The sequence below is a fragment of the Lycorma delicatula genome, chromosome 1 (genome assembly GCF_047948215.1).
Source record: "Lycorma delicatula isolate Av1 chromosome 1, ASM4794821v1, whole genome shotgun sequence".
Lineage (NCBI taxonomy): Eukaryota > Metazoa > Arthropoda > Insecta > Hemiptera > Fulgoridae > Lycorma > Lycorma delicatula.
The window spans coordinates 295,366,582-295,385,507 of NC_134455.1; the positions used below are offsets into that span (position 1 = coordinate 295,366,582).

The following is an 18,926-nucleotide window of genomic DNA, read 5'->3' on the forward strand; positions in this document are numbered from 1 at the left end:
AAACAGCTTCTACGGGTACACAGATTAAACTGTAATGACTTGCATCACACTACATTGGTGGACTGGACACATTCACACGTAAATACAAGGTTTACATACAACAAATCACTTCATTATATCACACCACAATCAGATATATGAACCATAACATATAAATTTTATATATAGTGGTAAAAAAATCTACAACTCGATACGGTTCAGTATATGATTAATTCAAAAAAATAGTAAACTTAATATAAACAAGGTGCATTAAGCGAACTAAACAAAGATTAAATACATTACTTGACAACTTACTAAAGGGTTTCCTAACACTTTAGGAAACCCTTTCAACAGAATGTTCAACTTAAAAGAGGCCTCATCACTCAGTAGTTTACATTAAATGCTCATTTTATTTATTGCCTGCAGATTTCAGTATTGCCAGTTTGTGTCGAGCATTGGCTTTTGAACAATGTTGCCAAATCGTGTGTTGTTTGTTAAAATGCGGTTAACTGTTGAAGAATGTGTATTTGTGATGGAAATATATTTAGAGATGAAATCTCATGTTGTGTGTCGGCGAAAGTTAGGAAAAATTTGATAAGGAAACACCGGTTAAGTTTTATTCAGAAGTTAGTTAAAAGATTTCGTGAAACAGGTTTGGTGTTAAGACTAGAAACGTGCCCGACACAGATCAGTTTTAACGACACAGGTCGTACAGGACATTAAAGCGGCAGTTATAAGATCTTTTCGTAAATCTTTGCGGAGATTAAACCGGGAAAACAACATTTCACTAGGTTTGGCCCACACTGCTGTATGAAGAATGCAGAAATGTTATACGTATCGAATGCAGGTTTTCCATGAGCTAATGTTGATTATACTAAAATGATTCACTACCGTCAATGGTTCAAGAACTTCATTAGAGGCAACATTTTTGATCATGTTTTTTTATAGATGAAGCGTGTTTTCAGCTTGGTGAGAACGTTAATAGCTAACAGCTGTTTTAATTACTGTAAAAATTGTACGTACCTCTCAAACTTAACGTAAGATGACAACAAAAGGAAAAGTTGGTACATAAAATATATTTTACAAGGTTTTTAAAATTAAAACAACTTGAAAAAAGTATACAAATTGGTAAATAATATTATTTGAACTTCTGATTCAGCACAAAAGTAAAACCAACTTACTACCTCTTAATTTGAGATGGAGCTGAAAAAACCGAATATTTACGGCATAATTGAACTTGTTTATAACCGCCCAATCTTTTAGTACGATATTTAAAGTAGTTTTATTAATTTTTTAAAGTTTATTTTCTCTCAAATTTTATAGTATCATTTTCATATATAGGCCTACAAAAATAGTTTAAATAAATAAAACAAACAGAAAACTGATTCACGATAAAAATATCAAATGGAATACTAAGGTACGACGTAAAGCGATTGCTACACAGGCGAGACTAAGACTGAATTACGAGACTAGATATCATTTATAACCCGAATTTTCTGATTAATTTTCATGAATTTTATCAAAAAAGTACTTTACTTATTAGAATAGTTTTTTTTTTAATTTATTAAAAATAAACTAACTTCAATTATATCAACGATTTATAAATCTAATACATAAGTTGTTAGAGAATCTGACATACAAATTAGATTTATAAATCTAATTTATAAGTTGTAGTTAAAGAATCTAATTAATTGATATAACTTCGGAAGTATCCGAATATTAAAGTAACTTTGTTGGCGAACAAGGGACGCAAGCATGTTAAATCTTAATCACCTAGATAGATTGCATTGTTAATTAGAACACGTTAAAACGGTATAGTACAATATGACCGGTTCGGTGCTTCGTTCAGACCCGAACTGTCAACCTCTAGTACGCGATGGCAAGAAGCGCTAAAACCTTTATCAATCTACGTTCCTTCTCGGTTAAATTTTAATCTACATGAATAATATTTAAAGATAAAAATATCGTAAATGAAAAACTAATGATACATTTTTTGCGCTAAAATGAACGGTAATTCTTTTAAAAAACACCATTACACTCAAATATGAGTATTTTTAAATTATAAATTCCCGTCTTACGGATGGTCAATAAATTATTGTGAACTTCCAACATAATTTGATTTCTGTTTATGTTTATAGTTTTTAGTCTTATTTCGCCAGCATAAAACTCTTTTACTAAACATTGAATTTTAGAAATCGATAAAGAAATAAGTTTAACAATCGATTTCACATTATGTAGCTGAATATAACATAGGTGAAGCACTAGTAGTAAACATCTGTATTCACTGGCGAGCAATGAAAATCGCTGACTTGTACTAATCTGCTTACAAAAAATAAGCCAATTCTCTCAGAAAATTAGTTTACCAAATTTATTTATTCATAGCAATAAGTCTACGACATATATTCTCTACTCCTTTACAGTTATGAAAATTTTGAAGACGTAAAATATACATTAAATAAAAATATTGACGAATCGTAGGAGTTAGAGGACACAGTACCCATTAACTAATATAACACCATCAAAAATACAACTTTAAGACTGAATAACAGCTGATAAAAACAGTTCACGTTGAAGACGTTGCCAGGATGTTAAATATACATAGGATGTTAAATATACTTAAATATTAATATTCCCTTGGAATAGTATTTAAGATTTCTTGCGTTACATAGGAATTACAATATCTTATCGGATCCTAACTGTATAATATATGTTTAAAAATAACTTCTATATAAATTATGAATCTAACGAACAAATAGACTAAACATTTGTGTGAGGAGTTCCAAAACCAAATAAATATATTTTTTGGATATCTCTTTTCCGGATACAGGTTTTGAATTTAAAACCACGTTCCGTGTCAACTAAAAACAGACTATGTTGAAATAGATAGGAAAGTATTATGACAGCCCTTTAGAGTAAACAGTACCGGTCAAGATCCACTCATCCAAAAATCAAAAACATTTAGGACCAGAACGGTAACAAGTCCCACTGTTTATAAACGGTAAAAGTTTAACCGAGAGCATGCCTACTTAATTAATCTGCACTAAACAAAAGTTGTTTGACTAGTATCTTCTAAGATCTTGTAAAAAATCTAATCGCCACACTAAATAATAAACAAAGCTGATAACAACCTACAAGTTACGAGTTGGAACAAACATTTTTATTTGTATATTAGACGGGGTTTAGGAATTAAGTTTACTTTAACCGTAAATTTCATCCGTAGTCACGTCAACTATTAGACTAATTGTTCAGCTACTGAGAAGGAAATCAAATCTCAGGGTCGATCGACGAGTAGAATCCTCCTCCAACAGCTAACGCAAAGAATGTTGTCGCGTGTTCGCGGCTCGATCAAGATAGTGAGAGATTGACAATTGAAAATGTTTATATAATTACAATTTATTAGTTAAAGTACATAGGTAAAACAAGACAAATCAATAATAATGACAATAATAATAATAAGCGAGAATAATAAACAACTGACAATAATAATTAGAATGACAACAATAAATAAACAAATAATGATCGTAGTAATCACAACAACAACAATATTAATAATAAATGTCAATAATAATAATAAAAAACAGTGATGACATACAAAATAGAACTTAAAGTAATCACCAGGATTTATTTACAGGTAGTTAAATATTACTGAAAATCAGATTACAGTCCCATTAACAAGATCTTTTAGTTTTGTAATAACAGCAATAGTACAATGAGTGGATAAGACAAGTATAAAGTTCTTTAGTGCAAATTCCTTTGCTGTTCACAAATAAAAACTACCCTAACAATTTATGAATGAAATATAGTACATTATCTCTTTCACTTATAGTCTAACAGTAACCCACCGAGCCATTTCTTGTTTTCATGTACTGGAATTACTTGTAACGTCACCGTAATCGCGCCGAACTTAGTTCGCCAGAAATTCGCTTCTTCACTGACCTCCTCGCAGACTCACATCATAACCTATCTCTTCGACTGATTTCGCAGAACTAATTTCAACTGGTCTTCCCCGGAGTATTTATACTTCTATCCTCTTTATCTACCGGAAGGGACCCAACTCGAAGCGTGAGAACGATCGACCGAGCTCTTTCGTGCCCATGCATTCCTAATTTGGGTCCGGTATCTCTTCTCACGAAAGAACTTATGTTTTAGGTGTGTCAGTGGGCAATATTACAAAAGACGATTAAACGGAACTGTTACCTTTACTAAAAGGATTTCTTTTAGCCCCTTTCTGGATTCCTCCCATTATTATATTTTCTACTACTTTTTCTAAATTGGCAGGAATCCGTTACTCAGGTCCGCTATACATGTCTTATTACAATATATATATATAACTCGACTGATTTCGGTATCCTCAACATGAAGTATCTAGTAGAGTCAGATCTAGAACCTCGGAATGGATAACGGGAAAGAGATCAATATAGAAACAATCACCCTCGGAGATCGTAGGAGCCCATACCGTACACACTTCAGAAGATCGAGGTATTTTCCAGATAGGAGAGGCAAAGTAGTGATAAATGATTCTGCGTCGATCAACTTGAGTATGCTGAAACAAAAATTTATATTCCTAATCAAAGAGCCATCCAAGAACAGATGCAGGATTTCTAAAGAAATAACCTCGCCCGTGCCTGAAATTCTGTGGTGCATTAAAGGAATCCGACTGAAAAATACACCGTTCAGACCTACATTGGACAGAAATGGAACAAATGGGATAAAAAAAAATGAGTTTTACTGCAGTCTTTGGAACTAGAAGGCACTGCGAGGTAGAAAGAATTCTATGTACATGTGTATTGTTAAGTACCTTAACCCGACAGTTTTAAGCGACCAAACCTTAGTTGAAAATCTCTTCCGAAAATAACACAGACATTCTCAAGAAAAAGCAGCATCCCAGATAGTTACTAAAGAAAGTGAGACTTAAAGTGACTACCAATGTTTTTTTTCACCGAGCCAAACACATCAATAGGTCAAGGCCACCGAAATACAGGTGAAGATGCAGAGTAAAGTAATACTTCACATCTGATATTTATCTAATATTTTACTCTGTTGTACACAGAGACGGCTATATATTGAACATCATAACTCTTAAAGGAAGCAAATATCATCAGTTCCTTTTATACATCAGGCGCATTACATGTGTCGCATCTACAAAACGATTGACAAAATTTAGTACGTACGTGAAAATGCCGACGATATTTTACAGTTAATTTTTCAAAGACGAATATTTTAGCATTTCTCCATCGATCGATTAGCCTACAATCATAGAAATGGCGCTTCTATCTTCTGACAACACTGGATGAAATAATTTTGTCTTTGCTTGTTTAAAATGTTCCGGAATCTTTCACTGCTTTTCAACCACGTTTTTTTGAGTCAAAGATAGGAATTCATCTATTAACACATGTCACTAGATTTCTTAATTGATTAAGAACCTAGTATGTGACCTGCAGTAGCCGCTCTAATCATTGTCTCAGTGCTGTTTGCTTTCTCGCTGTTTTAGTAAAAAGAGATAGTGATCAGTGTTTAGAGAAACTGACTCCTGTGCTTGGAGGACTGTCCTCAACGTAAAATATTTACGTGATACCGAGAATCTGAAAGAGGAAATTTTTTTCTTGAGGACGCTCTAAGATCAGGTCGATCGTCTTCGTCTTGTCCGTCTGAGAGAAACATTGCAGCAGTACGAAAATGGTTAAGACAGGCAGGCGTGTGACCTACCACAGAATAGAAGTATCCTTGGGCATTAATGTATCTACAATTCGTGCTATTCTGCTAGATTAGCTTCAAGTTAGAAAACATTATACCCTAAGTTATGCAACACCTTTGGGTATCGCATAACTTGACCGACGACAGATGACACGTCGTGTTTCATAGTGTCGTGAAAAAGTATGAAAATGAGAAATCATCCTACGTGAATAGTATAGTGACAGGTGACGAAACTTGACTATAGTATTATGAAGCCTTGAAGTTAAGGCTCAGAACAAGGTGTGTGTTCGAAGATAAGCAGACCCCTGTTCCTGTTCGAAAATCCAGATTGGTGGCCGTATTATTTAGTATGAGAGGAATTTTAAAGCGAGCTGTGTTGGAAACTCAGAAGACAGTTACAAGAAGTACCTATACCGAAGAATGCCTGCCTAAAGGTGTCGAAGCTCTCAAGAAGCTGAGCCCAAACTCAAGGATGGATATGTGGTTTCTTCACCATGATAATGCTCCAGCGCACCGCTCTAAAGTTTACTCTGAGTATTTAGCCAGCAATGAAATAAAATTGTTAAAGCACCCTCCCTACAGTCCTGACCTCGCTCCATGTGAGTTCGTGCTGCACGATGGTAAGAACAGACTGAAGGGAGGCATTTTACGAGCGATGATAAGGGCTTGGAATGATGAGTATTCTCAGATCTCCGACAAACATGGTAGGGTTTCACTGGAGACTCTTTTCGAAGGATGGAGAATTTATAATGAATGTGTGGTGAAAACTATTTTGAAAAACTATAAAAAATTAAACGGTATTGCAAAACCTTCTTACTGCCCTTCTTAAAATCGTTTAATCTCTCCACGCTTCAAAAGCCAATGAAAAATAACATTTTTCCTTTACTTACAAAGTTTCAACATTTTTTAAGTTCCAACTGAAAATACTGAACCGGAACGCGAATAAATATTAAGCGCAACTACTGTATACCGATTAAGCAATTTTTCGGCGAACACAAAAACGAATCATTTAAGTTCTACGGAATACATAACCCAGAAATACAGCGCTCTACTATTCAAAAAGGAAAAAAGTACGTCTTTTACTTATTTTTACAACTGCAATAGCTTTAAGAAAACCATGTTTAACTATGCATTTCGGATAAACCACAACTCGGAAAACCCGAAATCGAATAATCAGGGTTCTATACAGTATTTTAATTCAAACGATTTTTATACAAAAAAAAAATGCAATTGCAATCTTACAAATAAAACTTTTCTATCTGTTTTAATTAAAGTAAAATGGTTTTGCCCACTAATATTCCTGTCCTCGGAGGTATTGTACCAATTCTTTTTTTACAATAATTAACAGTTCTACATCGTAAATTCAAAACTATAGTTATTTAAAAAAACTGGCGGGTAATTAAATCATCAATTTTAAAACATCAATCGAATACTTACTACTTTGCAACAGCGTAACGCACGGATATAAATCATTACCGAATAATAAAAATATTAGGGATTGTGTTTAAACATGTACTAAATAAATTTAGAAGTATTTTATTGCAATGTGACGCATTCACGAAACATCTGATTTCCTTATTAAAACACGCCAGCAACAAATTGCATAACTTCAATCATTTTAGCTTTGTATCTTTATAACAGATGAATTTCTACTTATTGAAAAACAATAACCAAAATAAAAAAATAAGAATACAAAGTTACAGGCATAATTTTAATAAACCAAGTTGTAATTTTCTAGGAAGGGGGTGAACATTTTTGGTTAATTTTTTTTTTTAATAAATATTAAAGAGTATCATAAAAATAAGATTTTCACATTTTAAATGCAATGGGTAACTTGCGAAATGAATTTAAATTCAAAATATATTATTTTTCATTTTTAAATATTTAAATAATTTTTTTTTCCACAGACCTTTGGACCATGGGCAAAATGTTTCTTCTATTTTGAAGGCCTATTGATGTAGAAAATGTAGATGCAATGAACTCCCATTAACTCCTTTTCTGAACCAAGATGTAACTAAAGATTAGAAACATATATAGTCATTTTTTGGAAGGGGGATGAATATTAAATAAAATTTTTGGTAATTTGTGATTTTGATAAAAAGAACTTTCAACTTTTATAAGAAAAATCTTTGCTTTAGTGTCCCAATAAAGACTTCATATTTTATATCGGTCAAAATACCCACACCCCTTACTCCATTTTTTGCAAAAAAATTAATAATTCTTTTCCCCGAAAATAGTACCTGTCAACGAAGTTTGAAAAAACCGATCATCGGGGTCCAGGGTTAAAAGACCAAATACAGATCAACATACATCTCAGTTAAGTATGTCGGATTCACTACTACAAACGTCCGTCTGACAAAATTGATTTTTTTGACAGCATTGAAGTAAAAGTTTTTTCCGCAAATATTTTTAATTTATTTTTGTTAATGCCTTATTTCCTTAAAGCAGAAAACTTAAAAAAAAACAATTTTGGGATTTTTTTCCAATCTATATACTCTTCCGTTATAGTTATAGCAGCATACATCGCTACAGCCGGGAAACAAATAAAATTATACAGATTTGAAAACTAACAAATTTTTCAATTTTCAAATCTATAAATATGTTCAAAACAATATTCTCAATATTTTTTATTTCTCGGTAAAAAATGAAGATATCAATTTGATTTTTGGCGTATAATCTTAATGTGAATATCTAAAAACCAATTTCTAGATTTTTCGAAATTCGACCTTGAAAGGCGGTGATAAATAAAAAAAAAGTTGAACAATGATAGCAAATTTTCCCAATTTCCGAACTATACTAAACGAGATATTCACTAGATTTATATTTGTAAAAACTCTTCAGGTAAATATCTAAACATTATTCTCACGTTTTTTTTAAATTTAGATTTTTTTAAGAGGTGCGGCGGCTCAACCAACAAAGCCACGGTTATTGTATGTGAGACGCGACTGGCTGCATTGCCTCCGGTTAGTTACTAAAAAACATAAAATAAAAAAACTTTACCGTGACGGAAAACGGAAGTAATGATATAGCTCGGGCGAAGCCGCGCGCGGCTGGGATGCTAGTATATATATGTATATATATATATATATATATATATATATATATATATATACATAAAATTTACGAAAAGTAAATTACCGATTTTTTTCGTGCTGTAATAAAAATATAAACTCACATATTTCTCGCAGTTTGAATTAGGTTATACTAAAATAATTTAAGAAAAAAGGTGTTTTTTATAAGGAAATTGTTAAATCGGTTTTTTAACACAAAATTCAGTTTTATTTCCCTTTAAACTAAACCTGAATTTTTTTTCTAAACTATATTAAACAGCAATTTTCCACAATGAGTATACAAATTAAAAGAAAAAACTTTAAAACCGGAAAGATGTATTTATTCTACATGCCATAATCTTGCAAAAATAAAGAAAATGAAATAGCGTAAAGTTTTTACCTTTCGTTCAAGTACATCCAAAACTACTTTAATCAGAAGCAGATTAACAATGAATGGCAAGCAATGCAATACTTTTAAATTTAAGTATTATAAATGATAATCTATTTTTTTTTTAAATATATCAATGGATTCGATTATAATTACAAATAATAAATATTGTAAACTTATGTGAACGATAAGAGAATGCTTAGAATGACTAAAAAAGGTAACATACCTGATTATTTCAGCTATTTAACAAGCAATGTATAATGCTACATTGTATTAAAACATCGCGACCAAATAAGGAAGTTGAAACTCACCTGACGAGTGATATCAACAGTTATGTGGTGCTGCACACGTAAATACAGTATCTACACGCAAAGTTCTCTCACTAGTGCGAAGTAAAACCACAGCGAAGCAGAACGATAAATAAACCGCAACAGAAAGAAAAATATACCGACGATATTAAAATAAAAGGTTAATAAAAGAAATTATTATTTAATAAAGAACAGTTATTCTTCTCATTACACTATTTGAAAAATTAAAAAACCACCCACACCGTGTTAAAATATGGGTAAAAAAAAACATGTGTCTTACTTTAAAAGAAATAATAATGGATGTACAACATTGATTACGTTTGTTAATATCCATATGTTATCTTTATTAGTAAATATTAATTACTCTAAAATTAAATGAAAAAATTGATCGTGGATCCTTATTATTTTCAGTCGTTGTAACAATGTTTTACGCTGCTGATACTATAACTTATTACAAAACTACACACGCACTCATTCACAACGTTTATAATCCTTGTTGAATGTAATTCTAGTTTGCATAATTTTTTATTTAAACAAAATGTCTTAAGTATGTATTGACCAGATCAAGGGCCAAAAATTCCCGCTCTAGCAACCAACCGGTAAAAGAGCTGCCTGTACTACGGTTTAAATAAAATGGAGGACAACAAAAGAATTCGGTTTGTAAAGAACATTATCCGCTGGTCAGTTGAAAGTTCGCTAAATTCTGGCCAAAGCAGAAAGCAATCCTACTATTCATAGAAATATAGATAACTGCCATCCCTTACACAAACCGTAAAAGAACGTACGCTTTTATTTTACGGGAGTACTGCACCCTCCGACAGACTGACGTTCCTTTCAGTTCTTTACAAAAACCGTTTCATTTCTCAAAACTTATTTTTTATTATAAAAATCCTATTATTTAAAACATAGCCGGAATAAAAGGGCGTGAATTTTTTAACGGTGATTAATAAAGATATAAACAAGACAAAACGTAAAATTGATAGTTTTCCGAAAGAGTTCTAAAATCACACACGATTTTCAAAGTGTCATTGTCTTAGGAAACTGTAAATCCCTCTTTGACTAGTTCATCATTAATTCTTCTACTTTCCGAATAGTTAAAACTGAAATTTAAATTAGTTAACTCCTAAGGGAAGTCTTAAAATAAGTAAACAAAGATTATTTTCAATAACAATCCTTAAGTGGTTATACTACGAAAGGGTGCCCGGAACAAAAGAATTGGAAACAAAACTTGATGGGGATGTTCCCCTTAGGTAGTAAGATACAAAAGATATATAGGTTTCTCACACCCCTAAAGCGGTTAAACGGATTCAAACCGATTTTAAAAACCACGGTCATTCACTTCAATTAAGATACAAATATTGTTTAAAAACACTTTAATAATATTGCTCAAGTTAAGGCATTTTCCTTATAGCCCTTCATATAATCAGTTAACAGATTTGAATATCAGACCAGAATGATTATATTTCAATTAATAATAAGTGAAGGGATATGATAATAAAGTTATTAATCGTTACTTGAAAGGCTGGTTATTTAATATAATACTGCATTAAAACAGTACACAATTTCAAAGTAATATTTTAATGCTGAGTACTACGTACAAAAAAAAATAGTATGATCAGACAAGATTCAGCGTAGTGGATTAAACTGTGTTTATTAATGTAAACTTAAAATTTAACTGGACTGTTAACATTACTGTTCATATTATATTAGAACGGTAGCACAAATGATTTGTATGATCTTTATGTATATAAAACACAAAAATAATTAAAACTTTTCGTGAAAGAAACTTCATATAATGGGGATGTTAAAATTGGAATAATTTTGTTTAAATGGATCTTATGTATTTAGGAATCATAGTAGTTATAAAAAATTAATTATTTTCCAACAACTCTTAAACCTAAGGTCTAAGAAAAATTATGAATTTTGAGAGAAGCTCACTCTTTCGAAGGTACTTTTAAAAATGATCCGATACCTTAAACTACTTTTTCTAAAACTTAAGGCTTACAAAAAAAGTAGAAGCTATGTTAAAAAAGAAGACCGTTCCTTAAAACTAACTTCCTAACACTTCTGTGGTTAAAGTTAATACAGAAAATGTATAACACAGAATATCACTTCTCAGACACTTCAAAAATATTGAAGTGTTTTTTCTAAAAAAAAACTAAGAATGAAAAATTATAATATTACATTATTACTTTATGTACCTCTTCCTTCGATGGAAATCTAACATTCTTATTATTTTTCATAATTTAAACATTTTACATAGGGTCAAATTGGGAGTACAATTACTTTTTAAAACAGTTTTTGTATAACTGGAATCAGCATACCATGCCTCTTTAATATTGTAAAGAGATATGTTGCTCAACACATTTAACATAAAGAATTTAGTTTTATCATTACTACTTAACTCTTGCCTTTGAATCACATTCTCAAATGGTCTATGTTAAAGGAAAGTGCCTCAGTGGTTTGATCCAAGAAAAAATAGTATTCAAAATTTTTTTTTATCACATCCATTTAAAAAAAAACCAACTTTGTGAATATTTTGTCATCTGTAGAGGTTTCCAATAAATGCTGCAGTTTTATTTTTAAATTAGATACAGATTTTCAATAAAAAGGTCTGAATCCTGATTTCATTAACCATCAACTTCAATTTCTAAAACACTCCTTTTGCATTGAAATTTTAAGATAAAAATACTAGTAATGAAGATTTATTTTAATTTCTACTGAAAAGTTGCCATTCAAATTTTTAAGGAATAATCACTAATTATTCCTGTCTGAAGAGACTACTGATGAAATTCTGTGTTTATTTAAAAAAAAGTTATACCCTCAGAAATTAGAAATGTTAATTTTTTTGAAAATCAGTATCTCATTTTTAAAACTAGTGAAATTATAGTTTTTCCAGAAAATAGTGGTAGAAAAAGTTGTAACTGATATTTATCTTGTATTAGAATTACTGCACTCAAAATTGACAAAAAGTGTTTTTTCCTGATTTACCACAACTAAGATCACATGCAAAAAAATACATAAATAATACTTATTTTTCCTCAAGTTGGATATACAATGCAAAAACTTTAAACATTTATAACAACAAAAACTAATATTTTACAAATGAAAAGTGTAACTTAATTTAAGATCCAGTGTTTTCTTTATGAGAAATCTATTACAAAATAAAACACATTACATCCTTGTATGGTACCGTTAATCCAAACAACAAATGCCAAAAACTGATGACTTACACAATCTGTTTCACAATTTATTTAACAATTCTATCACAATTTATTTGAAACATCTATTCACAATTACAAAAAAATAAATAAATAAATGAGAATTTATTTTTCATCACACATGACAGTGTGACTAATTCCCAAACACTATTCAATCAACTTTAAATAAGAAATGAATTTTATACATGGGTTTATAACTAATAATTTTACACAGATCATAAAACTTAATAATCACAAAAATCCTAAAACTAAAGAAACTTAAAAAGTAATTACCACCAATTGTTATGTACCTGTACTGACAGTGTTATAAATGCTAGTTTCATAACAAATTACACCTGATATGTACAATGTTGAAATAATTAAAATTCTTTAGAACTCTAGGCAATTGAGAATAAGGCTTACTAGAAGACGCCCTTCTTTGAATAAAACATAAAAACTAAAAGAATTATTGGAATAGTTGTTTATGCAATAGATTGCACAATCATCACAGAAATATTCAATTATGTATAGAAACCAAAAACAAGACCCAACTTTGCTGATAATTTTTTAAGCATTCTCTGTACAGTTCTAACTTCAAATGGAATGAATACCACCAATTCATCCATCTAAAGGACGGCAAGTAGAGAAGCACATTGTAAATGGTGAGTTGTTGCAAGTAACCAGTTAGTAAAAAACAAATAAATATGTTGCAGCACGGTTATTAAAATTTATTTTTAAAAAATAAGAAAGTTCTAAAAAAACGTTTTGGGGAAAATGTTAAGTAAAATCTAAAACTAAGCTGCATTCCAATTGTTAATCAATCATTATTAGATCACACATGCTCAGATAGAGAGAGGGACAGGGGGAAGAGAGAGTGTGTGGAAAAATAAATTTTACAATTGAGTGAAAAATAAAAAAATTTAACTGACAAATATACAACACTTTACAAACACAACAAAATTTCAACAGTTTTTAGAAAGATTACATAATAGGCTATACCAACTATTTTAATTTTTGGCAATCCTAATTGGGCACATAAATTTAAAAAAATCATCTAAACCTTCAACTAAGGTGGAGTCGTTTTTAAGCTACAATTAAGTTTTTCTAAAATTAGTTATTTGAACTTTTTAATATTATTCTAAAATCACTGTTGAAATAGCTTGTTTACTTTTTTTTTAAACATGCTTGTTCATAATTTTTTTAAATTTTTATTTATTTTCATATACAAATATTATTTCCTCCTTGTCTAATTTTCAATGGCCACCTGCCTTCAATTGTATGTAAAATGTTTTTTTAAATTATTTTGAGTATTTTATTGTTTTCTATTTATTCTGTTAAAAAGAGACATGCAGTGAACTTCTGTAACAGCGGCATCTTGAAATAAGCCACTAAATGTGGTAATGGCTTAATTGTTTGGCTGGTAGATACATTAAATTCACTTCTTGGAATAATGAAGCTACCAAGATAGAAAGCATAAATGGTTTATTTTTTACCAAATTATCTTAATGATTTTTTAATTTATACATCAACAGATGTATAAATTAAAAATGTTTAATGTTTATTTATTATTAATAATTAAACATAAAAAAATAACATTCTTATACCAACAAAAAGTTGTTCTATTCACTGATAGTACACAAAATAAAAAAATAATATAAACATCCTTACTGGTTACATAATTAAGTAAATGTAGTAACTGATATAAACAAAACATATTAATTTAAATATAAAAAAGTTATTATAGCCTACCACAAGTGGCATAGCGTATTACCACTTTGAGTGTAGGTATAATATTAATAAGTATATTTAAATCAACAATCCCCTACAGAGTACAAGCAGCATATACTCCTCATTTCTTTGTAACAGAAAAGGGTAAATTAATTTGCTGCTTTACATTATATATTCCAGTCTTTCTTGCAATTTTTAAAAATATAAACCCTCTGAAAAATCAAGAAGCACAGCAGGTAATTCTTTCTTTAAATTGTCACATAATCAATACAAACAGTAATAATATAAACTTGTGATTAAAAAATCAATAATTTGCTAATTTATGCATAGAATACTTTTAAACTACGAAAAAATGGGCGTGTTGAGAGGATTCAATCACTTTTTTCGTACGCGAACTCGATTAAACCCCAACAAAATTAGCAAAAGAAAATATCTAATTCTGCTTAAGATCGATTATTCTTTAAAGAAATGTGGGTTTTAATCGTTAAATTTTAACACAAATATTATTTTTTAGGGTAAAATTATTCAATTCTAGCAAAATACTTAAGCAACTAAAAAATGTGCGCAACCCTCTCCACCACCGAAAACAATATATGCAAAGATACTTATACACAAAACCTATGATAACCAACTTAAAACAGACAAAAATACGTCATACTTACAGAGTTTATAATCCTAAGAAATACAATGATTAAAGAAGAGGTTAAAAGAACAAGTGATTACAATACGTACATCCTTAACCTACAAAGTACTTCAACAAACTCACCTACTGTGCTGAATAAATTGTCAGTTGCTAATACAACCAACCTTTCACTTCGCAGCTGTAAATGATATGTTAATTAATTCTGAATAATACAAAACGATTGCTAATATATCACTTATTATGAAAATTTTACTACTAAAACATTCACGTAACGAATATAAAAAACCATTAAAACACCACACACAAGTTAAAATAACAATCGCACTTGTAGTACCGGCTGACAAGCTACGATGATGACTCATTCACAGTAATCTAAAGTCATTCAAGAAATTTCCCTTTTTGTATAATAATCCCAACTTGAACTTAGATATTTTTTTTAAAGCAAGAGTCCTTGAAAATTCTTCAATGAATCAAAATTTCTTCAAACTGTTTAAAGGGTTTTAATTTAACATTTAACAAATGTAGTAAATAAATTGCGATACTGGAAGAAAATTGTTTCTTTGATATCCACTGCATTTTTTTCATTAACAGAGAGATTATTTCCTTAATAGTTTTATAATAGTGGAATAAAAATAATTTGTTTAAACTTTTAGGACAAAAGTCTTACCTCATAAAATGATTCTCGAACTGAAAGAGGGCGTGGCTCTCAACATGGCAACGTCGGGTTGCATTCGGCGGGCTTTAGTTTTGTTTTTAATGAATGATACGATGTTCTCTTGTAAAATTATTCTGTTTGTTGCATCTAACTTGGCTGATGTCACATAATTTGTTGCATTAATCACATAAATATTCATTTGTTGTAAAATAAACAAAATTATCCCTGCAAGGTAGCAAAAATGATGTAATAATTGAATAAATTGCTCCAGTAGTCAAAGACATTTTGCATTGATTACAGTAAATAACTCGATTTTTATGAAGTAGGCAAAAAATGTCATACTTGCTTAAGTATTTAAAAAACTATAACTGTGATTAGCAACATCTCAAATTCAAACTGAAGTTCTATGTTAAATAATTTAAACTGTACTTCCAATGACCTGCTACAGAGCCTTGATTTTCTTCATGATGCCTTTTTTTTTAACATCTGTCCAATGGCTGACTCCTCCCATTTTTCATGCTAACTGATCTCATTCATGTTCCATTCAATATTATCTTTATATGCTGTCTTAGCCAACTTGTCAGAGTAGTCTTGGTCATACATATGTACATAATTTTCATTGAATTGTCTTCTATTACATCTCCTTTTCGATCTTATATGCATTAATAATTACACTTATAATCAACTGCTGGATTTATCTCTCTTAACTTAGATTAATTTGAAGTTACCTCTCACCATCCAATATCTTAAGCACAACCACTGAATGCAATTTCTGGGTTCTATCTAGGTTTGCCTGGCTTGGGTTAAATATACATGTATAATTTGAAATCTCAAAGCAAGGTGTTAGTAGCTTGGGCTTATACAGCCATCCTTCTTTGTTTATCTTAATGGACAAACAACCATCTCAATCTGTGGTTCACTAAGATGCAGATTCAGTTTCTACTTCTGACCTCAGAATTCTAACTCCAGTTTTTAAAAAGTGAGATTTATGAACCAATGTTCTAACACTTCATTTAAAGCTATTAGAAGAGTGTGATCCTAAAAAAAATCATGGATAGCATTTAATCGTAATTTAAATTAGAAAATAAATTAGAATTAAATTAGTAATTCTAATTAGATTCATATTTAAATTAGAACCATACTGTTCCTTCTTTTATTGTTGTAACTCCTACTTTTTTTGTTGTAATTGTTGTAACAGCAGCTTTTTTTCCTAACCTAACCTAACCGCAAAGGTTCATCCGATTTTAGCATGGGTTTTTATTTCGCGACCGATCAGACCTTGAAAAAATAACCCTCGTATTAGTGCAGTACTGTATCTTGTAGTAACCCACCGGGTTGGTCTAGTGATGAGTGCATCTTCGCAAATCAGCTGATTTCAAAGTCAAAAGTTCCAATGCTCAAATCTTAGTAAAGGCAGTTACTTTTATATAGATTTGAATACTAAATTATGGACACCAGTGTTCTTTGGTGGTTGGGTTTTAATTAACCACACATATCAGAAATGGTTGACCTGAGACTGTACTAGACTACACGTCACTTACACTCATACATATCTTCATTCATCCTCTGAAGTAATACCTGATGATGATTCATGGAGGCTAAACAGGAAAAAAGTACTGCATCTAGTGGCTAGCCACAAGAATGTTTTAAAATTTTAATTATTGAACACACATATTTTATATATGTCATGACTTTCGTATTTTAATGTGTAATTTGAAGTTTTTAATCAACTGATGATGAGGAATTCCTCAAAAGCACTATTGTTACATAAAGGAAAATAATAAAAATGACAAAATAAGGTAAGAGCTCTTATTTGTTTCTGTACTGTGAAGGATTGCTGAATTTTATATTGCTTTTGAATTAATTAGTACAGAGGAAGATATGGACAACAAAACAATTAATTTTACTAAATTAATTTAAAAAAATTATATATATAAAATAAACTTTAAAATATTACATAGATTGTGTTAGTAGAATTGTTCTTGTTTCAACTTATCACATTTATTGCAATCACTACCATAACAATAAAAACAATCTAAAGTTTAAACATTAAAGATGGTAAAATAAACCCCTATAAGCACTCTGTAATTGTTAAAGTATTATTATGCATTAGCTTTTGTAGTGGCATTATGATGGATGACTATCTGACTTTCTATTGTTCATAACAGATTAGTTGTTAACAGTTGAATACAATGAAACATAATTTACAGAAAATGTTATGGGACAATCTTAATGACAACAATAATATGATGACAGGTTTTATGATGATAGGTTTTAGCCATTTTTGCATCACATGTTTCTATCTGGCACTTGACATATGTGTATCACATGTACACATTATTGTCAATAGTTATTAAATACTGTTATGATGCTTAATTACAAATCCATTCGCATGTACATATTATAATTAGCTTTTATATAAAAACTTTTTGAGAATTTATAACATTTATCTTATGTTTACTTCTGTTATTTATTTATCTTTGCTGTAATTTATGTTTGCATACAAGAAGTGAACAGTAAACTAATCTTAAATTAATAATTGGGTTGGGTTGGTTAAGTTGACAGATTTTTTTATGATGGATAAGTTTTCTGGTATCTAGTACAGGTTTCTTGAATCAGAATCTGTAAGCATCAACCTGCTTACAGGATGCAGAACCTGTTGCATTTCTTGTTTACGTAATGAATTGACCTACTTATCTAAGATGACCCCTTTATATCATCTCTTTTTTTTGTTATAAAAAAGGGGTTTCTTAAGTAAATGTCTAATATCCTCTTTATTTATTATTTTCCAGTATTTTATGACATACAAATATCGGATATTAACAAATAGTATTTCTAGTGACAATATAAAAAAAATCTGATGTGGACACAACATGACTTCCTTGTATACCTACTAAATTGCATATACATATTTTTGCTGCACTTCATTTAAACTGATTTCATTTGAAAGTGAGATAGGATTCTTCAATTCTTTAATAAAGTGGACAGTTACATAATTGCATTTTTGTGGACATCACACTGCATCACATTTTTTTGTGGTGTTCATATCAGCATTTTATATTAGTTAATAATTAATTTTTTTTTCACGTCACTCAAGTAGTTATGTGGTGTAAGTGAGAATATGTCCGATCTGTAAACATGCACACATCAGTTCGAATCTGACTTCATATACATACATATTTTTTTTTAACTTTTTTTTAATTTAAATATATTGATTGATTGAGTAATTAACTCAGCGTCAAATAATGGGCAGGCAGGAGTAGGTTTCGTGATGAACAAGA

General features: G+C 30.3%; 1 protein-coding gene across 2 annotated transcripts in view; it reads right to left on the reverse strand.

Moving 5' to 3' along the window:
• The window catches only part of capt (adenylyl cyclase-associated protein 1), a 153,655-nt gene extending 138,337 nt beyond the window's left edge, over positions 1 to 15,318 (reverse strand). For both annotated transcript variants that reach the window (XM_075379941.1, XM_075379934.1), the window contains exon 1: positions 15,114 to 15,318. The gene's annotated coding sequence lies outside the window, so the exon portion shown is untranslated. The remainder of the gene's footprint in view (positions 1 to 15,113) is intronic.
• Between the last annotated feature and the right edge of the window lie 3,608 nt (positions 15,319 to 18,926).